Source organism: Mesoplodon densirostris, chromosome 5 (assembly GCF_025265405.1).
Source record: "Mesoplodon densirostris isolate mMesDen1 chromosome 5, mMesDen1 primary haplotype, whole genome shotgun sequence".
Taxonomy (NCBI): Eukaryota; Metazoa; Chordata; class Mammalia; order Artiodactyla; family Ziphiidae; genus Mesoplodon; species Mesoplodon densirostris.
This window is the reverse complement of record NC_082665.1, coordinates 135,837,859-135,863,014: the sequence shown is the minus strand read 5'-3', so window position 1 is coordinate 135,863,014 and position 25,156 is coordinate 135,837,859. Positions and strand designations below refer to the sequence as shown.

At 35.8% G+C, this 25,156-nt stretch overlaps 1 long non-coding RNA gene across 1 annotated transcript in view; it reads left to right on the top strand.

Annotated features, from left to right (window-relative positions):
- Positions 1-24,579, top strand: part of LOC132490830 (uncharacterized) — a 70,454-nt gene extending 45,875 nt beyond the window's left edge. The window contains exon 4 of the long non-coding RNA XR_009532606.1: positions 24,477-24,579. This is a non-coding gene — a long non-coding RNA (uncharacterized LOC132490830). The remainder of the gene's footprint in view (positions 1-24,476) is intronic.
- Positions 24,580-25,156: the final 577 nt, after the last annotated feature.

Here is a 25,156-nt window from a genome sequence, read left to right as displayed (position 1 = left end):
TATAACTGGTATTACTGAGAAAATTATTTTTTTAAATTTCAATTAAATTTAAATAGCTTGATGTGGCCAGTGGCTACCATATTGGACAGTGCAGCAGGCAAAATAGAAACTGAAACCATTTCTCCAATTTTCATTCCCGTCAAATTAAACACGATGATTTTTTGTTAAGTTTTTCTTTTTTCTAAGTATTCTGAAGGATTCGGAGTTATATTACCGGTAGTACCACTTAGCTTTTACCTGTGAGAAATCTAAAGCGAGTGAGATGCATCAGACTTCCAAGCCTGGATCCATCACTTCAGCTATCACAAATAGTGTTATTAAAATAAAAATAATTTCACAAACATACATTAATGATGCCTGTCCACAGAGCATGCAACTCATTTACATAAAATTGTTTAGGCTATTCAATAGTTAAAGTAAAAATTATTTAAGGTGATGGTTCCCTTTGTGCCAGGGGAAAATGTGCTCTCTAGGAAAACATCAGCCAGTGACATGAACCTCATTCCTTAGTGCTTAGACATTGAGTGGAAAGAAAGAATGAGTAAAAAGGAAGAGAAGGATATAATGTAGGCTTTGCAAACTCAGATGTCTACAGGACCAGGGCATATGATGTAAATATGTGACTTGCAAAGCCAGGCTGAGTGTGAAGCAGAGGGCGCTGCCCGACCCCCACCCCCACCCCAGGGATTTTACTGCTCTGGTTATTCCAGGGGCCACCTGCTCAGCCAGTCTGTCCCCAGCAGCATGCCACTCCTCCAACCCGCTTGAGGCAGCCACCTGGCCTCTTTCAAGCAAGTTCAAGCACCACAGTACTACAGGATTTCTACAGGATTTCTACAGTTTCCTTCAGTTCCAGTACCCTTTGAATCTAGGATTGTCAATCCAATAAAAGTTTTGTTTTAACCAAAATACTATATTTTGGAGTTTTGATGCATAAGGATAAGTTTATAAGTAGTACAAGTATTTATGGGGTGGGAATTTGGAGATTATTACATGCAAATTTTTCTCCTATGTAAACTACTATTCAGTGTTTATTTGCATACCAGCTCATAGCCTCTAAGTTAGGTGGCTGCCATGGGCATAACCTAACTAGTAATATGTGTGCCTTATATATTTGCATAAATACTAACATATAGTCAAGGAACTAGTCAAGGAACATGGTGCTCAATGAATGTTTAATGAGTGAATGGTGCAGAGATGCCTATATATGAATGTAATTAAGCTTTTGCACAGTAAGAATAATTACCCAACATCTTCATGATGAAAAAAATTATAAATCTTTTGATTGTGACAGTGCCTGACATGGTAGTACTCATTTCATTTCGTGCTTTTGATGTAGTTTATGGCTCATTATGCAGTGGCTTAACTATTCCTTTTACAATAGGTTACTAGGGTTCCTATTTGAAAGCACTAAAAAAAGTGATATTTTTTAAAAATTAAAAATCTTCATGAGCTAAGAAAACATACTAATTACTTTTAAAAGATGTCTCTTTAGTGGTCCACAATTAACAGATATCACTAGGAATTAATGGTGTGTATGGGGGAGTGGTAGGCATTACTACATCTTTTTAAAAATAAATATTCCTTATGAATCACATAATTGTCACTAATATCTTAGAACTACTGAGTTTATTAGACGCTTTCTTCTAAGAGGAGAGAGAAAATGGATAAAATAGGTTATTCTGTAAATGTAAATTTAGGGAAGAACCTCTGAAAAGAAAAAAAAATTGCAGCTGGGTGGAAGTTAGGGAGAGGCCGCAGATGACTTCTAGTTTTCGGAGGGATTGTGCCACATACCTGCAAAGAAGAAATCGGGATAAAAAAGAAATTAGAGATGTGTGAGTTATAAAGTGGGACAAAATAAAGTCAGATTTTGTGTCTTCCTTGGACAATCTTCACAAGTAATATTACCATTAGTATTTATAATAATACCACCAGAAGAATGAGTGATTGATTTACTTTTAAACTCCAGATTATTTGTACTGATGGTTGGTTGTTATATTCAATGCAAGTACATCTGGTATTTTATGTTTCATTTTAATACAGTGAGAAGAATTCTAGGTCAATGGAGAAGGGCATAGATTTTTAGATAAAGAGTACAAATAAATGATACGTTAAAAACTCTCATTTTGTTCATATTTACTTTTGGCTGCATTGGGTCTTCGTTAGGTTGCGAGGGCTTCTCATTGCAGTGGCTTCTCTTGTTGCGGAGCACGGGCTCTAGACTCGAGGGCTTTAGTAGTTGTGGCTCTCAGGCTCTAGAGCACAGGCTCAGTTGTAGCACATGGGCTTAGTTGCTCCCCGGCATGTGGGATCTTCCCGGACCAGGGCTTGAACCCGTGTCCACCGCATTGGCAGGCGGATTCTTAACCACTGCACCACCAGGGAAGCCCTGTTAATTCTTAAATATCATCATGTTTTGAAAGTTTTGAACCTTGGTATTGATGGTATGGTTTTCTAGGTTTATGAAATTAGAAATTATTTTTAAAGTTCAAAAAATATTAGAGCTGACAAAGATCTTAGAAATAATTAGTCCCGACCCCAACCTTTTATAAGTAGAAGAACTAAGCCTCAGTTTGAAGGTGACATGGCTGGTTGATGGCTGAAACCAGTGCAGAGGTCACTACGCCCAGCTCCCCCATTCAGAGCTCTCTCCACTCCATCTGACACCTCAGCCACAATTAATACTCCAAGCGATCTCATCAGAGTCTGAGATGACAAGACTCATATACTTATGTGGATAATGAGACCAGAGGTTGGACATCTGGCAATGTGATGCATCACATGATCTTTCCAAGTTTCCATGTTGAAATATGTCCTATCTTAAATACACTGCCCAGCTCCCAGCTGTCTGTCTCTTTAGAAAATATGCCCTACCCGCTACCAAGAAGTAAGCATCTCCCACCAAGTTTGAGCCAGGTGGAAGTGCTACATAAAAATAGAAGAAATGACATATGTTAGTGATACACTTTCTAAAATGAATGCATTTTCTTAAAATCTTTCTGTATTTCTTTTAGTTTTTTTAAAAATCATGTTACAAAATATTTTAGATAAAATAGTTTTCTATAACTAGTTGAAACTTATAGTTAATTTATGGTTATATCAAAAAAATTTTTCTCAAAGATGTGTTGAGCCACTTAAAACCCCTAGAATATAGATTATTTCAGGCATTATTTTATTCATCTAATTAAAATATTTTGAGGGTCAACCATGTAGAAACAATCAACTTCCTTTTTTTCTTTAAACACACCTGGCTGTTAGGATCCTGTTGATAGCTTCTGCTTAGTTCATGGCTAGTGAACTACTAGTCTTTTCTCTTAATGTTGTCAGGGCCCTGTGGCCCTCCCTTGCTGACATAAGCCCATCTTTCCCGGTCCTCATCACAATAGCCCCCTAAGTCCTGTGACCTCCACACCCAACCTCTAGTCTATCCATTCACTATGATGGTATATTCCTACCTCGGCTCTCACCAGTGTCCTCATGACCAGTATCTCATCACCCCAAAGAGAATGCAAGAACCTTGGGTTTCCTGTCTGCCACTTGTCATTGAGAAAAAGTTGGCAACTATAACTCAAGATATTTCTGCTCAACTACACCACAGGCCCACAGTATGAACCTAAGTGGACCAAGGTATCCTTTGGTGGCCTGTGGCCCCTCTTATAAACTCTGGGAATCAGGCTACAGCCCTTTATCTTGTGAGATCTTTCCAACTACTCATGCATTTTCATCTTTTCATCAAATTATTATCCCCAACTCTGGGGCCCAGTGGGTGTCTAGACCCTGGGTTCTCCTCTTCATTTCCCTCTCTGACTCTTTTATATTCCCTAGAAGTTCTGTTAGTTGTCCTTCTGTTTGGGTAGAATTTCGTATTCTCCATTTTCTTTTCTCCAATATCATGCTATATCCTTAATAAAGAGCAGATGAAGAGAGAGGAAGGTGGAGGAGGAGAGAATTTACAGAATAAAATATCACAGTGAGAGGGCTTGAATACAAATGTAATACTAAAGAAACATAGCATTATTCCACATATACAAGGAAGACACTTCTGATGGGGTAGTTAAAAATTAAAATAAATGACAAATGATCCATAGCTTCCCTTTACCCCATTCTCTGCTATCACCCACACCCCCCATATATCTCCAATTAATATCTTTGGCTATGTGTAGGGTGTATATTTTTCTCAGCTTTGGATTAAGTATTCTTGATTTTCTTCACTTTTAATGTCAGACTAAAAAAAAATTATGCCAGTATTTAAAGTCAATGTTAAGTATTTATACCTGCTTGTTGTGAGTCCTCAAGGAGAGGTCAATGGAATGCTTCAGTTATCTGGGGCTTATCTCAGTCATAACCCTAACTCCATCTCCTTCCCTTTCCCTATACCCATCTCCATTCTCAAACAGCAGTTTTCAGCAATTTGCTTGTGTTATGTTTTGGGATAGTTTTCATTGTGTTTATTTTGCTTTGGGATTGTAAGCTTCATGGAATTGAAGAATTTTATCTATTATTTCTGTCCCCTGCTCTCCCTCCTTTCATTCTGGGTCTTCTGTAAACTAGACTGCTTTATATTGTCCCTCAGGTCACTGAAGCTTTGTTTATATTTTTTAGTCTTTGATCTTTCTATATTTTACTTTAGGTAGCTTCTTTTTCTATGTCTTTACATTTACTGATCTTTTCTTCTGAAATGAATATAGTGCTGTTAATTTTATCTAGTAAATTTCTTATTTCAGGTATTTTAACTTTCATCTCTAAGAGTTCCAGTTTTTCTCTTTTATATCTTCTACTTGTATCCTCATTATGTTCATGTTTTCCTTTACGTCTTTGAGGATGTGGAACGTATTTATATTGATATCTTAAAGTCCTTGTCACCAATTTTATCATCCCTTTTATTTCTAGGATTGTTTCCTCTGACTGATTTTTCTTTGGGTTAGGGGTCAAATTTTTATCTTTCTTCATATAGCTAGTAATTTTTTATCAGTTGCCGAACATTGTGAATTTTAGGTTGCTGAGTGCTGGATTTTGTTATATTCCTTTAAAGATTGTTAGACTGGGTGCACATTTTAGAACTTTGATGTTTCAAGGCTTTTTTTTTTTTTTTTTCCACACTGCACAGTTTGCAGGATCTCAGTTCCCTGACCAGGGATTGAACCCAGGCCATGGCAGTGAAAGTGCCATATCCTAACAATGAAACCATCAAAGAACTCCCTAGGCTCTTTTTAAAGTCATTTTAGGGAAAGTCTAGAATAAAATTTTCTCTTGGCTATTTTGGTCCCACTTTTAAGATACAGGTTCTTCTGTGTACTCTACTGAACATCCAACAAGGCATCTCTACTCTGGTTGATGGGAACTCAAATAATTCCCAGCTCTGTGTGAGTTTTGGGAATTGTTCATCTTACAGCTCCAATATAATTATTCTTTCCCTGGAAGATGTTACCAGTCTGGACTCATGAGTCTTCATGGTATTCATGTATATTTGATACTTAGCCAAAGACTCATAGGAATCCCTAGTCAGATTGTTAGAGTTCTTTCTCTACACACTTCCTTTATCTCAGATACTTTGTCCTACAAGTTTTAACTGCTGCAGCCTCCTCAAACTGGGACATCTATCACCCAACTCAATGAGATTTCCAGGCTCATTTTGGTTTCCCTATGTCTATACTGCAGCCCAGAAATTACCTCCAAGCAAGAAGCTCAACTCATTTGCTTCTTCTCTCAGGGACCATTAGGTATACTGCCTATGGTCCAGTTTCTGAAAATAGATGTATTCTATATTTTGCCCAGTTTTCTAGTTGTTTAAGGATGAAAGGCAATTCTAGACTCTGTGACTCCCTTATGGCCAGAAGCAGAAATATCCTGCTTTTCAAACACGACTTCCTTTTAGGCTTGTGATTTTACTTCAGTTGCTTTTTAACACACAATATCCTCTCTCACCACTGTGCTTATATATGTACAAAATAAAATATCCCTGCATAAGTGATTGCTTTCTCTTACGTTGTTGCTCTTCTCTCCTCTCAAGAAATTCTAAATATTTTTTCACCTAAATTCTTGACTGAATATGTGATACCACTTTAGGAAAAAGAGACATTAGTACTATAGATGGAGAAACAGGTGGAGATGTATGAGAAGATAGAACTAGGTCCTGTTTGCTGTCAGTTCCAGTTATCATGGGTGGTACCTGGAGTTGCAAGCCACCATAAGAATGAATTTTAGGGCTTCCCTGGTGGTGCAGTGGTTGAGAGTCTGCCTGCTGATGCAGGGGACACGGGTTCGTGACCCGGTCTGGGAAGATCCCACATGCCGCAGAGTGGCTGGGCCTGTGAGCCATGGCCGCTGAGCCTGCGCATCCGGAGCCTGTGCTCTGCAACTGGAGAGGCCACAGCAGTGACAGGCCCGCGTACCACAAAAAAAAAAAAAAAAAGAATGAATTTTAAACATTAGTGAAAATGAAAATTACATAGATTTTTATCACAATTAATTAATAAAAGGTAATTGAAAGAAGACATTTTCTCTTCATGGTTGACTTTTGTTTCCTATTCTAGGTGTTATATGCACCTCTAGGTTTTCAGTAAAACTCAAGATGATGTGACAGAAAGGTTTTGTATTAAAATTTTTTGAAATCTGGTCTTAAATGTAACTATGAAGTTAGGCAATTACTATTCATTCCAAATCCAGAAAAGGAAGTAGCTGCAGATCAAGTTAGGCAGAAATTGTCATATTTTTTTACCCTAGAAGATGAGAAATATAGAACTATTACCAAAATTGTTCTTAATATAACCATCATCATGAAGCATTAGTGAACATATAACTGAATAACTTTGTTTGAATAAAAAAAATTCACAGATTTTATGGGATGCAAATGGTGCAAAGATTATATTGTACCAGTGTTTTTATCATTATTCATATCTCTATAACACATTTCAACTGAAAAAATGATTTTTAAGTGCATAATTAAGATGTACTATGGGCCCTAGAGGGAGAATAATACTCAATTGATTTTTTTGTTATTGACATAAATCTTTATTCAGGACATTCATAGTTTAATAATAGTGTTGGATAGTGTAAATCTTATGAGTACATAGAATTACATTTTAAAAAAAATACTCACTTATGCATAAAAGTCATCCTAAGTAAAATTACTAACTTATTCAGGTAAATAGCAAAGGCCTTTATGCAACATATTTAAGTGCAATAGCCCTGTGACGTTTTTTAAACTTCAAATGTTCAGTAGCATAAACAGTGGTGAGTTTGCCTTAGATAATTTGGAAAATTGCCTGAAAAGAGTCAGGGTGCTGCAAATTATTTAATCCAACATGAAATCTATAAATTGGAGAGCTGTAAAGCACTGTGCCCATAGGTTTCAAGATGTTTTCTTATAGTTATAGGACTATAGTCCCTTATAGTTATAGGACTTCTTTCTAACAATATCCCTTTCAAATATAACTGTTGTAATGGATGGTGATTCATTGATTCAGTCACATTTCTGGTCTTTTGTAATACAGTTCAAGACTGTATTGTTTTCTTGACCAAGCTAAAATAAAACAGATACAAGTAAATCAGACAAAGATGTGAATCTGGCATATGAGTAGACAGGGGGTAGAATTAATGTTTCTTCCTCGTTTAGTTAAGCAATGCTAAATATATTCTGTTATGGTGAACAAGGGGTAATGCTTTAGTAGTAAGAACTGTTATGTTTTGCCAATTCTGAAATTTGTAATAAATTAAGCATTAAAAAAAGTAGAAGAGGAATGGGCAGAAATATGATACCAAAGTCTGGGAAATCTACTAAACAATAGGAAGACCTACAGATCTCAAAGTGTTAAGAGCAAATGCTCATATTAATTTTAAAAACAATTATTTATTACATGGGAACCTTATCCTATAGCCTTAAGCACCTTCTTAGTTACCAGGGTAGTCCGTTCATCGAACCACTCATTCAGCAAATATCTACTGAATATGTGTGTGTGTGTTTATATATATATATATATATATATATATATATATGTATATATATGGGTGTGTATATATATATATATATATCTGTAAATAATGTTGTATTAAGTGACGTGGGGGATGCAAATTACATCTGATCAAAATGCAGCCATCTTAATACTCACTGTTAGCTGAGAGCAAGACTCCATCAGTACACAACAAAGCAGAATTCATTTTTAACACAATACATTTACATTTGCGTTTTACAAGAAAAAAGAATCACTTAAAAATGTACCAACATGACCAAGGTTTATAAAATTAATTTACCCATCAGTTTGGATTTTACCAAGGGAGACAAAACAAAGTTTTAGTCAAAGACAAAATAGCCAGTTGATGCATAGGTGCATGGTCTGTGATGTTCTTGCTGGCAAGAAAATCTAGATATAATATGAAGGCACACTGGAAAGATGCTCAGATTAGTTAACAGGAACCTGTAATGTTTAAATAGGAAGCATGTGTTTAAAAAAACATATTCTGGACAAATCTTTTAATATTGATACTTTATTGAAAACTTTACCAGGATATATCATATCCTGTTATATCAGTTTTGCTTTTATTCTTAACTACACATTATATGTAGTAAAATAAAGAGTAAAAAAATCTCAACTTTAGATTAAATTTTCTTCATTTTTTCCCTTTGAACACAGTTTTAAACAGAAATTATGATAGATTTAGATGTATAATAATTTTTAATAAAATACTCCAATGTAAATAAACCATTAGAGGAAAGACAATGTCAAAAATTATTCATAAAAATTGATTATATTTACAGTATAGGCAAGGAATCATCTAAGAAACATTATTTATTTACAGTTTTCTTTCTAACTGAAGGAGAAGCTTCATCCTTCTTATCTTTTCAAATAATATTTTATGTCACTATGGAGAAAGAATATGATTCATCAACAATTCAGTATATTTTATTTAGGCTCTCTGTGTAACATTTTTGGAATTTTCAAGTGAAACAGCTAAAATTCTTACATTTAGAGTATATTTTAACATATTTCTGTCCTTTAGTATTGCTACCTAATTGTAAATGTGACATAACAAGATATAATTTTTAATTGATGCTCACCAACTGAGAATTGTTAATTTTTCTAATTTGCTAGCTGCTAAAGAACGTAGATATTTAGTCTGCTGAATGAAAAATTAAAATTACTTCCTTAACTTTATTTTAAAGGAAAAAATATTTTATAGCCTGATTATTTTTCTAAGGCATTAATGTAAAGAGAGAAGAAGCATATTGATATGAGTAACTTTTAAAAGTAAATAAATAAATAAAATAGGAAATGGTAAAAAGAGAAAACTCAAAAACTATAGTAGTAAGAGGCCTGAAGAGGCAAGATGCCTAATGTCAGGACCTGAAGGACGAGGAAAAAGGAGGGGAGGGTAGAAGGAAGACAAAGAATACAGAAAGAGAGTAAAGGGAGAAAGGAGGGAGTGGAGATAGACAATAACTTGTCCAAGCCCACTAGCCAAAGAGTGCCAGTGTGATTCTATAGAGGGTTGATGTGGAAGCCAGTTATGTAATGAGTGATGTCAGGAAGTGGGGACAACTGGGTTAACTTCATACTTTTCATCTAGAAGGTGGGAGGAGAGTTGTCATTAGTAAAGACGTACTAATCATTCATGTTAGAAGAGGACTTTCAGTTGTGTGATTGTTTGTGTGTTGATAGTGTTCTTGTCTCTCTTATACACAAGGTTACAGAATAATCATGTCTCTGTATTGTTCTACCACAGTCATACTGTCTGAGCATTGTTTATACTCTGAAAGTTAATCATTTGGGAATACTATGGCCTAGCCACCAGAATAAATGTAGATCTGAAAATGTCCTGATGATCAAAGTATTACCTACATAAAATAAATTCCTTAATTTTGAAAATAAAATAAAATTACTTCCTTAAGAACTAATAGTAGAAAAGAATGTTTAGTACTTGAATAATATATCATACATACAAAGTTTCTATGGTTTTAAAAATTTCTCCACTATATTTGACCGATAATTACTAATGAATTTCTATTTTTCTCAAAAAATATATTCTGGATATGAAATAAATAGAAGTCCTTATATATATCAACCACATAACTGTTATTCTCAAAATGGAAATAATTTGGGCCTTTTACTATATTTAATATTTTGAAAGAATCAATGTGTAGTGTAATTCCATTAACAAATTAAAACACCATAACTAATTATGTGCAGGGCAGTAGACAACATGCTATTTTTTTTTTTTTTTGGCGGTACGTGGGCCTCTCACTGTTGTGGCCTCTTCCGTTGCGGAGCACAGGCTCCGGATGCGCAGGCTCAGCGGCCATGGCTCACGGGCCCAGCCACTCCGTGGCATGTGGGATCTTCCTGGACCGGGGCACGAACCCGTGTCCTCTGCATTGGCAGGTGGACTCTCAACCACTGCGCCACCAGGGAGGCCCAATGCTATTTTAAAAATTGTTTTAAATTAACTGCCCATGTCATCAGCATCACGTTTCTTATCATTCTAGTCTGTTTTATTAAATTCTTTTTTTTTTTTGGGGGGGGGGGTACGCGGGCCTCTCACTGTTGTGGCCTCTCCCGTTGTGGAGCACAGGCTCCGGACATGCAGGCTCAGCGGCCATGGCTCACGGGCCTAGCCGCTGCGCGGCACGTGGGATCTTCCCGGACTGGGGCACGAACCCGTGTCCCCTGAATTGACAGGCGGACTCTCAACCACTGCGCCACCAGGGAAGCCCTGTTTTATTAAATTCTTGGATAATTCAGCTGCTGCTTTGTCCTTTGTTTCAATTTACATTTAATCAAAGAATAGTCAAGAACTTAGAGATTATTTATTCAAACCCCCTCATTTTACAGATGTAGATAGAAACTAAAGTCAAGCAAGGTTGTATGAGGGGCTTCCCTGGTGGCACAGTGGTTAAGAATCCACCTGCCAATGCAGAGGACACGGTTGGAGCTCTGGTCTGGGAAGATCCCACATGCCGCGGAGTAACTAAGCCCGTGCTCCACAACTACTGAGCCTGTGCTCTAGAGCCTGCAAGCCACAACTACTGAGCCCGTGTGCTGCAACTACTGAAGCCTGTGCACCTAGAGTCCATGCTCCGCAACAAGAGAAGCCACCACAATGAGAAGCCTGTGCATGGCAACAAAGAGTAGCTCCTACTCGCCACAACTAGAGAAAGCCTACACACAACAATGAAGACCCAATGCAGCCAAAAATAAATAAATAAAATAAATAAATATTTTTAAAAATTATTTTTAAAAAGGTTGTATGATTTTTTCCTTTATATTTGAAAGTTTAAGCCTATAGAAAAGTTGAAAAAATAGTACAATAAAGCCTATATAATCTTCACCAATTGTTAACATTTGACAAATTTGTTTCTTCCCTCTATCTTCACACTACACATATGTACATGTGTGTATGTATATTAAACTTGCTGTTAAAGATCATAATACTTCATCTCTAAATATTTTAGAACATATCTCCTGATTAGGACATTTTCCTACGAAAGCACAATACTGTTATTACCCTCAACATTATCTACAGTAAATCAATTATAGCATCTAATGTTCTATTCACATTCAAATTTTTTTTTCCAGTATGTCCTCATAAACTTTTTCTTCAAAGCAGGATCCAGTCAAAGCTCATTTACGGCATTTGGTTAAGTCTCACTGGAGTATTTTAATCTAAAACAATCCCTATGCTTTTAGTTTTTGTTTTTAATGACACTGAATTTTGTAAGAGTTCAGGCCAGTTGTCTAGTAAAATACTCCATGCTTTAGATTGGATAATTATTTTCTTATGACTGTATTCAAGTTAAAAATTTTGGGCAGAAATGTTGCATAAGTGATAGCAATTAACTCTCATTGTATTAATCAGGAATCATAAAATGACATTGTCTCACTATTGGTTATCTTAAATTAGACAGCTCTATTAAGGTAGTAATTGCATGATTGATCCATTATAAAGATCCATTTTCCCTTTGTAATTTTTTTTAAAAAAGCTATTCACAGGGTGATATTTTAAAACTGAATATTTTGTTCTCTTACAAACTTTCACCAATTGATTTTCATATCTCTGATATCCTTGTCTAAATTTCCTGTTACATCACAGATTGCATAATGGTAATTTGTTAATTCTATCATTTCTTCTACATTTATTGCTAACATTTGTATGGAAGACAGTTCTTCTTTTTCAGGCCTCCTTATTTCCTTACCCCTTCCAACCAGTGTAAGGTTGATCACAATTTTCCCTCGGCCAGAGATCTCTGTCTCACACATATTCCTCACCTTCAGCATAGCAAATGCTCTGGTCCTTATCCATGCACTAACATTTACCGTCCTGGCCATCCCAGGTATGCCCAGGGATGCACTCAGTCCCAATTTCTTTCATGGATTTAAAATGCTGAGGAATGATTGGACAAGGGATTCAGAAGAAAGGAAGGAATCAGGCTCTGAGTTTAAACTCAACAAGATTACAGTTCAATGGCATCAAAGTTTATTTATTTATTTACTTACTTAAAATTTTAGTGGATATTTTCAAATGTAATAGAAGCAGAAAGAATAGTAAAATAAACCCCTAAATACCCATCATTCCATTTCAACAACTCAATATTTTGACAATTTTATTTCATCTATTTCTCACTTTATTTTTTTTCTTGTTGTTCGATTATTTCAATGCAAATCCCATGCATCATGTCATTCCATCCTTCATATGTCAGTGTGTATCTCTAACTGACAGGGTTAGTGGTAGGCAGAATTCTAAGGTGGTGCCCCTAGATTCTTGGGCCCTGATATGTACACATTTTCTCCTAGTTATTCAATCAAACACTAACCTAGGCACTGTTTTAAAGGATTTTGCAAAAGTCATTAAGATTCTAAATCAATTGACCTTAAAATAGGAAGATTTTTCTAGGTGGGCCTGGCCTGATCATATGAGCCCTTTAAAATTAGGCCTAGAGATCAGAGACAGAGAAAGTCAGAGATTCAACACATGAGAGGGATATGATATGCAAGATACCCTCCATTACTAGCTTGAAGACAGATGGGACCAGGTGGCAAAGAATGTGGTCTGTAGGAGCAGAGAGCAGCCTCTGGTCAACAGCAAGTAAGAAAATGGGGACATCAGTCCTAAAGCCACAGGGAACTGAATTCTGTCCACAACCTATTTGACCTTGGACCCTAGGCCTCATATGAGAATAGCAACCCTGAATATCGCCTTGGTTTCAGCAGTTTGAGATTCTGATCAAAGAACTCAGCCATGCTGTATGAGATTCCTGACCCACAGAAACTGTGAGATAGTAAATTCGTATTATTTTAAGCTGGTAAGTTTGTGATAATTTGTTACACAGCCATAGAAAACTAATCTTTTTTTTTCTAAATATAACCACCCTACTATTATCAGACCTAACAATCACTGCTTCTTATATGTGATGTATGAGGGGTCCTAAAGGAGCTGGTAATATTGGCTGACATGTTAAATAGACATTTATGAACCAGTCAGGAGAGTTAACAACAGAATATAACCTTGTAACTATGGGGGAGCAAATTCAAACAACTAAGACACAAATTAACTTTTGGATCACAGCCCAGTTAAACTTGGAGTCTGTCTGTATTTCTGAAATTAATCAGTTAGAGTTATAATCAAATGACTGTGGAAACTAAGGAACTTAGAACATGTTAAATCATGTCATAGTTAACCTCCCATCTTTGATGAGTCTCTGCAATTTTAAGTAATTCCAGTGAGTCATTTTTCTAAAAGTTTTTTGAGTGTGTGTCATGTACATTATGAGCTATGTCTCCCAAAGGTGCTTTTTCCTTTCCATTTTCTTTTATAATATCCCCAACACTTTATCAACCACTCCTTGTACTTCAAGGTTTGATTTTTAAATGAGCTATGTAAAGAAAAATTACCTAACAAAAAGATACCTAGGCATTAATAACTTTTTATTCTGATAGTGGTTATACAGTTGTTCATCATATTATTTTCTGAACTTACCTTTATTTTGAATTTTGTTCCCAAATTAAAAAGAAATTTGTCATGTTCTAAGTATGACTTCTGCTGCTTCTAACATAAATCCTTTGTGAATTTTGATCTCTTGATCATCCTCAGTACAATACTCACTGGATATTTCTTTTGGATTTTGACTGTACATCTCCCTGAAAGCTTCATTTGCCCAACTAACTTCCTCAAGTATTATAACTCCTTCTTTAAAGACCTCTTCCGGATCTTCTTTCTTTTTAGAAGTCTTACCAGGTTTTGTGGAAAGAAATTATTGATGCATCTCACTCACCTTTAGCCTAAGAACCATTAATGATTAATTCCTGAAGTCATATAATTACATAATCAGACAGGCTGATTCCCAAGCCTCTCTCTTACAAGTTGAGGCCTATTCTGGTTTGTAGCAAATATTCCATGTGTGTTTCTTGACAACAATAGAAGCTATGTCAAGTGAACTTGCTTTGGATGTAGAGCAATCAGCACAGCCACACAAGATGGGCTTGTTGTGAAAAAATTTCAATCAGTGGTTCTAAATACGAAAGACATATTTTTTATGAAAGATTTCCAAACCATACATCCACAGTTATTTCAGTAGCCTGGATACATATGTTCTATAAGAATATGTTCAAAGGGATGGAGGGAATAAGAAGTGTTATTGAATGTATAGTAGCTTTGTCATTAAGTATTTTCCCAGTCTGTGAATAATAAATATAGAAATGCAGTTATATAGGAGTCTGCTATATTTTTATCTAATCCATTTCTGAAAAATTTATATATATATATATACATATATATATATATATATATATATACATATATATATATATATATATATGAATCTGGAAGGCTATATATAAAAATTGAATTGTAATAATCCCCAGCTGATTGAAACAAAAATGATTTTTATAGTTTTATTACCCTTATAGTTTTATGATGATCACTTATTACTTCTATAACTCCCATTCACTAAAAAAATCAATTTATATACATAGTATGTATATATACATATATACATATATCTACATCTCTATCTAGCTATTTATCTATCAAAAAAAAAAGACAGTATTTCCAGGAATCAAAAGTGCTTCATGTCCTGACACTCAGAAAACATTGGGAACCACTGATTCAGTTGAGAACACAGAATAAAGGATTTGAGCTTTGATATTTTTGTAAATTTTCAGCCACTATGAAACATAAGTGACTTCATTTGAAGCCTTCTAAAAGCTGAGTAACTGCTGGTAATTGGCTTTTGGGAAGAACAGAATGCATTAAGCCTCATATAAATGTTTTGTAACAAAAGGCACATTGTAAAGCTTTATAATATGACCACCAGGGGCTCAGTCAGTAGTGGCCAAATGGATATCCATACTTGCCATCAAGTGTCAGAACTAGTCTCCAAAAGTAAAAAATATTTAACTGTATTGACAAAGACAGCCACCTCCAAAGAGCAGAGATTAAATCCCACTAAGAAATACCTCTTCTCTTTTGATGCTTACAGTCCCACAAACTGAATCCCCACGACATTCTCAAATATATATCTCATTGCTCAAAACAAACAAACAAAAAGCAAGTAAATGACACCAATGTATCATTTTACAAGAGCTTCCACCATTATATAACACCATTGTTCCCTGGAAGTCTTGTTATAAAGGGGACAGAGCCATCTCACAGGGGCTATGATTTGCTGCAGTCACCACCAATGGCTGTTGCACTGTTTTCTCTAGTTTTAGGTGTGGCCAGTCCCCAGCAGTTTTCCTCTGGGGACTTCTTTTCCTGACCTGACCCCCATTTTGAAACATGTTCCTCTGTTGTAGCGGTTTTGTGCCACTGAAGAAGAACATATCCTTTCTTTGTTTCACCACAGAAATAACAAACATAGCCCTCTCCCAGTTGGCAGAAACAAAGTGTTTCACTAACCATGTAAAATGCCTCTGCTCAGGAATTTGAAATGTTCGTACAGAAAAAGAGTGTTTCTGACAAGAAAGTTTTTTGTTAATGTAATTCATCTGCTAGCAAATGAAGACTCTTAGAATTCATATAATCATTTGATTAAAATCATAATGAATGTTCCAGGAAAGAAAAGTATTATATCTTTAAATCATTTTGTTTATGAAAAATGGAAAGAAAATGGAATGTTGATCAGAAAATTTTAATCAAGAAGTTATTCAAATATGTTAAATAGATTAAAAATTGAAAAATGTTTTCAAAGTTCTCTGTTTTATATTACTTATCCAAGAAAACTTGAAAGACTATTATTTGTATTTTATAATTTACTAGTTCCAAATGCATTTTTTTGAGAAACTGTTATGGGCAAGAACCTGGGATGGGATGAAAGCAAAGTAAAGCAACTTTTTCCCACTTTGGAGCTGACAATATATAGTATATTTGCTTGACTCTAAGACTCTTATTGTTTTCCTATTTGAATACGTCTCAAATCAAGATTGACCTTTAAGTTAATGCATAAATTAGGAAAAAAAGTTTTAATTATTTGTTCATCATACATTTGATTCCATCAATCCACTGTACCTGATTGTCTAGAAGCAGGATTCAGAAGTTCGCACACCACGTAATGCCATGGGAATGTTCCAAATCTCATTAGGGACAAAGGAAGGCATAGCAAGGTCTTGAAAGAATCCTGCTGAACACCAGATTATTTTCCTGGCTACTTCACTCTAAGTGAATAAGTATTTCTGCCCCTAGAGAATCTGACATATGTCCTTATAACTCCATACAAGAGGATTATAGAAAAAAGCATCATTAATTTGACTGGGAAATCAGGAAAGCTTTAAGGATGCTGTAGGTGCCGGATTATTTTTACTGAAGCATTGTTTTGCTTACATCATTTCCCTGTTCAAAAATGTTAACTATCTCCCTATTCTAAGACCCTAAACTTTGACTAAGGACTCAGTTTCAACTGGACTTCTGTTGACTCCTCCTGTACTCTAGGATCTGGTCTAGGGCTGTGCTGTCCAATGTTACTGAGCACTTGAAATGTGGCTAGTGTGACTGAATTTTTAATTGTTATTTAATTTTAATTGTTAAATTTAAATTTAAAATCATACAATTTCTATATTGATTACATTCTGAAATGGTAATATTTCTATACATTGAGTTAAATAAAATACCTTATTAAAATTCTTTTTACCTGTTCCTCTTTAATGTAATAACTGGAAAATTTTAAGTGATAGATGTGGCTTGTATTACATTTCTGTTGAACAGTCCTGGTCTAGGAATAATGAAAAAGCTTTCTTTTACTGATGATATTCTATGCTTCAAGAAAACATACTTCCTCCTCCAGAGTTTCCCTCCTGATGTAAAAGGCTCTGTAGCTGCAGGTGAGAGAAATCTAAGAATTTGTTGGCTCAGTAAGTGAAAAGAACAGAGATAAGAGTTCAGGCATAGCTGGAGTCAGGGACTCAGAGGATGTCATCAGAGCTCAGTCTCTTCGATAGCCAATCTCAGCAAAAGCAGAGTTTAAAATGTCCAGAAATAAATCTCATTGGCTTGCTTGAGTTACATGCCCATCTTTGAACCAGTCACTGTAGCAAAGGAAAAGGATTAAACTTGCTTGCCAGACCTTGGTCACATTACACCAATGTCAGAGTGTGAGGACAGTCAATGCCACTTACTTTACATGGGCTGATACCAAGGGTGAGCCTGTTCGTCAGAGAAAAACCACGAAAATTGTTTCCAGAAGAAAAAGAATCAGTAATGTGGGTAAAAAAAAGTACAGCTACCTGCAAGACTTGATTGCCATGCTAAAAAAGTGTTTTTTTTTTCTTCTTCGGGAGTCATATTTCAACACACCATTACTTATGGTGCCCTTTGTCATCTTTTGATGCCTTCTCTCTGGCTTCTTCTATTATAGTCCTTCACCATCCCTTTCCCAGCCCTTCCAGCTCACATCTCTTCCTCTGACTTCCATGCCTTTTCCATTTGCAACCTCTCATTTAAATACCCATAAAGTCCTACTCTTCTTTCCAGTTTCAGTCCAATTATCACTTCCTGTGAGCTGTGATTCTCGATTCCCCTAGCCTAGGACATCTTCTATAATTTTCCACTTTTGTGTTCCCTCTGAAACTGTACACCTTGTAATATGTCACTTTCAAATTAACATGTATAATCTGTTTGCACGACAGAACTAATGTAGATGTTGAGAGTAAGGTCTGCCTGAGATGGTGCATTTTAAAGGATCAATTTCAGGTGATTTAATGAAGGAATGATTGAGAGGTGTTGGAATAATTAGGAACCAATCAGGTACAGTAAAGCACCTATAGGTTGGTGATGGTAGGAAGCCATTGCCACCTCTAGACCTGAAAGGCAAGAAGAACCATGTTACTGGAACTTGGTCAGTGCTATGTCTGAAGAAGAAAGACAGGCAGAGAGGATCTGCAGCTGCAGGGAGAGGAATCCTGTTACTTCCTAAACTGTGCCCTGACAGGATGAAGGGGATAAAATAAATACTCCAAATTCTCTCTTCTCTATCTTATGCTGGTACATCCATTGGCTGAATTCAACCAGAAGGAAGAGGGCAAGGGAGCCTAGTAATGTGGTGAGTAGAGATCAGCTTCTCGGCAAAGAAGCAGGGCAGGAAAGAGTGAAACAGAGAATAACCTGCAGAGTCCAGTTGTTCTTTTTGTGTTCCCAGCTCCTAATATAAATCCTTACATATAGCAGATAATAAATCTTAAACAGAAGAATGAATGAATGACTCTCCAGAAATCTCCTATATTCCTGGCTCTCTTCATTCATTTTTCTTAATGAATACAATAAGTGTAATATAAATGTGGAACTAGATGTGATTTACTTTGTAAACCTTTTGCAATGTTTTCAAATAAATAAATACATTCACAAATTAGAAGAAAAATTTTTGTCCAACTGTGTGTTCTCAAATTAGATTTGGAAATTATCAGCATCATACTTATCAGGAAACTTATTCAGCTTTGCCCTTTACCTGGATATCCAATTAATTCTTCCAGCACCCCAGTGAAGTTGATATTCTCATCCCCTTTTTCAGATAAGGAACTGAGCATTAAAGGTACTTGAGAATGATCAGACATTGCTTTCCTCTTCGATTCTCTAGCTGCACGAAAACAAAACAGAAAAATTACATGAATGCTTAAATATTAAGGACATTTCTATAGCAAGTTAAAAATAATATCAGTGAATCAGAAGTACTTCTCTCACCATTAAGATATGCAGAGAGAAATTGAAATATTGCTACTTCTGTAGTTTTCAAGTGACCATGAAAATATATCTTCAGAAAAAAATAGTGGCTAAAAGCATGAATATATTTTATTTTAATTGAAATCTGTTTTCAGGGACATATGCACAGATGCTTGCTTACTTTTAAGTGGTAAATGCATAATAGCAGGAAAAAATGAAGGGAACAGAGATTGAGAATCATAATGATAAATGTGGAGGAAAATAATGGAAAATATGAAAGCTGTATAATATTTTTCCAATCTAGATGATTTTTGAAATTTCTTTGGAAGGGTATTTTGAACATTCTGAATGCAAACTATGACAATTACTATGCTATTGCCTTTCTTTATCAAAATATCCTTTCATAAGAAAATAACGCCCAATTTTTATTTAAAAAAGGTATTTTCTTATATCAGATATATTATTCCTATATTATTCTTAATGCAAAATATGTAATATTAACACATAAACTTCTAACACATATTTAAATATATCTTGCAGTTAAGTGCTACTTGGCATGTAGAAAGAGCTAACATTTTATTCACTAACTCTAATGCTTGTGATAACTCGGTAGCAATGAACACGATTAAGGTCTAAACTGTAGTCTCAAAAAACCCTGTCCTACTAAAAAGGAACCAGGGTCCTTTAGAGAAATGACTAAGTTCACGCCTATGGTAGGAAATATACAAAATAAGCCTCGGTCATCTTGCTGTTCCAAAAAGCAAGTGTATTATCAAAGAATACTGGAGTCATCTCAAAAAGTTAGAGTAGCCAATTACTGGAGCATTGAAAAAGAATGATGACAATGCAGTGAAACAAGATAAATTTAACCCTACAAATCAATAAGATGTTGACATTTATCCAATAAACAAATGTCTAGAATGAAAGAACATACAATTTACAAACGGGAAATAAAAAGTGAGATACAAACATTACAATATGTTCAGTCTCCACAATAATCAGAGAATATAAATTAAAAACATTAAGACACCATTTTCTTGTCCATTAGATTGGCAAATCTTTAAAAGTTTCAGTCTATTAAATACTGACAAAAGAGCCAAAAACCAGGAGATGTTGGAAGCCAAAAGGGTAAATCTTTTCTTGACTGGGCAATTTGGCAGTGACAATTAATATTTTAAATGTATATACACTCTGGAGCAACAATTCTGCTTTCCTGTATCTACCTTAAAGAAAGACTTGCACATATTTTTAAAGAGACATTTATAATGTTGCTGACTGGCTCTATTTTTGTGAAGAAGTTACACAAATTCTGTCAACAGAGGAATTAGATATATATGAATCAGTTCAAAAGAATAACTTGGAGGGCTTCCCTGGTGGCGCAGTGGTTAAGAATCCACCTGCCAGTGCAGGGGACACGGGTTCGAGCCCTAGTCCGGAAAGATCCCACATGCTGCGGAGAAACTAAGCCCGTGCACCACAACTACTGAGCCTGCGCTCTAGAGCCCGCGCTCTAGAGCCCGCATGCCACAACTACTGAAGCCCACGCACCTAGAGCCTGTGTTCCACAACAAGAGAAGCCACTGCAATGAGAAGCCCGCGCACAGCAACGAAGAGTAGCCCCCGCTCTCCGCAGTTAGAGAAAGCCTGCCCACAGCAACAAAGACACAACGCAGCCAAAAATAAATAAACAAATAAATAAATAAATGTTTTTTTTTAAAAAAAGAATAACTTGGAGATACCTTCAAGCTATGTTTTAAAGTTAAAAAAAGCCACAGTGAAAAACATACAGTATGATGTTATGTATATTTTAAAAACCCCAAAATAGGCTTCCCTGGTGGCGCAGTAGTTGAGAGGCCGCCTGCTGATGCAGGGGACACGGGTTCGTGCCCCGGTCTGGGAAGATCCCATATGCCGCGGAGCGGCTGGGCCCGTGAGCCATGGCCGCTGAGCTTGTGCATCCGGAGCCTGTGCTCCGCAATGGGAGAGGCCACAACAGTGAGAGGCCCACGTACTGCAAAAAAAAAAAAAAAAAAAAAACCCAAAATTATTTAGTTCCATATGTGCTATAATATATGTATATGTATATTATATATACATATATAACTGCACAGGAAAGAGGTCTGAAAAGATATGCATCAAACTGATATCATTGGTTACCTTAGGGGAGGAGAATCATGTTAGAAGGAAATAGAATAGACTTCTGCTTTATCTGTATTTTTATACTATAAACACAATAAAATATTTAAGTATTCTTTATTTCATGATTTTTTGAATGTTAAGAAAATCATCTTCCAGTGATTCTCTAAGGAGGGCATTTAAGGCCCCATTCTATGGATGAGGAAAGAGGGCTCAGAAATAATGGCTGACATGTGCAAAGCTAAACAATAGTAGAGGCGAAAATTAATTCAGGCTGGTCTTAGGGTTTCCAGGCAAAATCTTTTTCTCTAGATGACAAGTAAAAATGATCTTGTATTTTGCACTGGTCAAAACTTCTTTAGAGAGATATTTAGGTTGGAGACAGATTTGGGAGCAGTAAGTATTTGCCTACTGAAACCATGGAAATATATTGAGGAGATTGTGGGTAAGAAAGAAGGGCAGGCCCAGAACAGAATCCTGAGAAATGGCAACCTTCAGTGGATGAACACAGTTAAGGAACCCTATCAGAAAGTCAAAGAAGCAATTGCTCCATAATCAGAAGGAGAGGGTGAAGTCAAGAATTCAAGCACAAAGAGCACGTCTAGGAGGAGGAAGTGGTCAACAGTGGCAAATGTTGCCAAGAGGTCAAGTACGAGGGCTTTGACGTGTCATTTGGATTTGGTAACAAGGTCATTCAGTGACTTTGTCAAGAGTCTTGGTGTATAGGAGAGACAGAAACCAGAATGCGGAGGGATGAAGCATGAGGAAGATAGGAGGATTTAACAGTAGGGTAGGTCCTCAAAAATTTAAACAGAATAATCACATGATCCAGCAATTTTACTTCTGGGTGTATACTCAAAAGAATTGAAAGCAGAGACTCAGATATTTGTACGCTCATGTTCATAGCAGCATTATTCACAACAGCCAAAAGGTGGAGCAACACAAGTATCCATTAAAGGATGAATGGATAAATAAAATATGGTATATACATATAATGGAATAGAAACAAACTATGGTATATACATATAATGGAAGAAAATTCTGACACATGCTATAACTTGAATGAACTTAAGTGAAATAAACAGCCACAAGGACAAGTGTTCTATGAGGTACCCAGACTAGTCAATTCATAGAGACAGAAAGTAGAATGGTGGTTGCCAGGGAATGGGCAGCAGAAGGAGAAACTGGGATTTATTTTTCAATGAGTGCAGAGTTTCAATTTGGGAGGATGAAAAAGATCTGGAGATGGATGGTGGTGATGGTTGTACAACAGTGTGCAAATGCTTCATTCCTCTGGACTATATGCTTAAAAAATGACAATAATGGTCAATTTATTTTATATATATTCTAACACACACACAAACACATATGTACATACAGAGGGTATGAGGAATTGAAGGAAGTCAATGGTGACAACTTTCTCAAAAAGGAAAGTAATAGGGCAGTTTAGTCAGAGGAGATTTTTTAAGATGGAGGAACCTTGAGCATATTCACCAGCCTGGAAAGGATTATTAGAGAAAGAGAGATACACATCCACCACCTGGTAAAAGGGACACAAATACTGAGCTAGCACATTAAAATCATCCACAGATATTGAACACTATGCTTCCAGGAGTGATCCTGGGTCTCTGGGGAGCAGATGGGCTTAATGTTTTATAATAATACTCATATACAGTAATATTGAACATTTCTCAAAAAACACATAGCATCTAAGCAATGTTAATTACATCAATAATAACTTTTTCTTCAAAAGTTTTTCTACAGTTATCTCACTAGAGAATTCAAATCAGATTTTATATTGGTGACGCTATGGAGGGGTTTTTGTTTGGTTGGTTTTTGGTTTTATGGTTTTTGTGTGGGAGTGGAGGCAGCTTTCTTAGTATTGTTTATTCATTTATTTTTACTGCAAATTCACATTAAGTATGACTTTAGGTGAAATGGAAAATGTTTCCATTTTTTAATCATCCCCTAATTACTTTTTATTGCCTCTTTGAAAATATGGTTAACTAAAAAGCAGAGTGTGATCCCCTGAGAGCGTGGTAGTTTCTAAAGTCCAGAAAGTAATTCTTGCAATCTGTGGAGGTTTACATAATTACTTAATTATTCTTGCAATCCACCCCCTTCCTCTTCCCCAACGACCAAGGGAGGTTGGGAGAGACCGCCACATACAAATTGCAGCTACCCATTTGCTTCTATTATCCAGTAACCTGGGAGAAGTACATACATGAGTATTTCTTTTTTTTTTTTTTTTTTGCGGTACGCGGGCTTCTCACTGTTGTGGCCTCTCCCGTTGCGGAGCACAGGCTCCGGACGCGCAGGCTCAGCGGCCATGGCTCACGGGCCCAGCCGCTCTGCGGCATGTGGGATCTTCCCGGACCGGGGCACGAACCCGTGTCCCCTGCATCAGCAGGCGGACTCTTGACCACTGCGCCACCAGGGAAGCCCCTGAGTATTTCTTTTTATTTGAAGTTGGCAATAGTATTTGTGTTGCTCAACTGTTTTTATGTCCTTTTTCAAACATTGTCCCTACTGTCCTATAGATATTTTTAATTAATGCCCCATCTTGTTAGAAACTTAACCAGTTAAATGTTCAACATTGCAGGATCTGCACCTGTTTTTTATTCTTGTGGCTGAAGTTGAGAGAGACCATAGCTCATGAATAAGCAACAGTTTCAGTTTTGCAATGCTTTATCTATATGTAACAGGCAACTATTCATGGGAAAGGAAGTTTAAGACTTGTAGGTAAAAAACCACTACTCAGATTCCAGGAAAATGCCCGTTTATTGAAGTTTTGTTTTCTTTTTCTTTTTACAAAATATCTGTAGTCAGATTAGGATTTAGGTCATACTCTAAAGACTTTACATTAATTAGCCTTATAAAAACAAGTTTATTTCTCATGTATCAGCTTGATAATTTTCTTCCACACAGAGCAGTATTTTCTGTTCCTCTATGATTATCATTTAGCCACACAGGAAATGTTTCCTCATGTAAATGAGCATTACTTAAGTATAGATTTCAATAACTTTTCTAAAATTTGCTTACACATATAAATATGTGTATACATTAATTATGTATGTATACACATAAATTATAGCCTGTTACCATGATTTCAAGTGTACGCTTTGTGAATAATTTTCTGTTCTCCATAGAATTTATAAAGCATAATGACTCTGGTGTTTCACAACTTCCTCTTTTGGTAGACTATCCTTTTGCAGAGGGAAAAAAAATGTGTCTAGAGAAGAGAGCGGAGCAGAGAACAGAGCTCTTAACTCAACTATTTAAGCAGCTCAACAAGCAACTGTAAATAAGACATAGAGGTAAGAAGAAAGTTTTACTTGTTATTTTTCATTTTATTTGGATTGCTACTTATAGAATAACAGTTTAAATTGCTGGCCAGATTACAAAGTAGGTTAGATAAAACCAATACCTCTCTCAAGTAAGTAGTCAATATTTCAAATGAAAAAGTTTAGTAAATTTACGTTTCAACTTCATACAACATTTAAAAAGCTGGAAATTTTAAAAGTTCTTATCAATCGCTGAATTATTTTAACTGCAAAGTAAAACATTCTCTTTTTTTCATAATTTTGTACACAGTTTAGTGCTAAAAGTGCTAAAATAACTTTTATATTAATAATAAATTTTGAGAACTTTTTTCTTCCCCAGCTCTAGCAAATTCCTAACATTTGTAAATTCTCCTACATATATTGGCTTGTTAATTTTGCATATTATTAGTTGAACGTTTTACAGGGAAAAGATATTCTTGCATTTGTTTACCCACTGTGAAAATATATTGTATTAATTAAAATGTGACATTTCAGTGTTATTTTTCATATCATCACATTGCAGTGATACATAAATACTTTAGGAGCAGTTTGTAGTG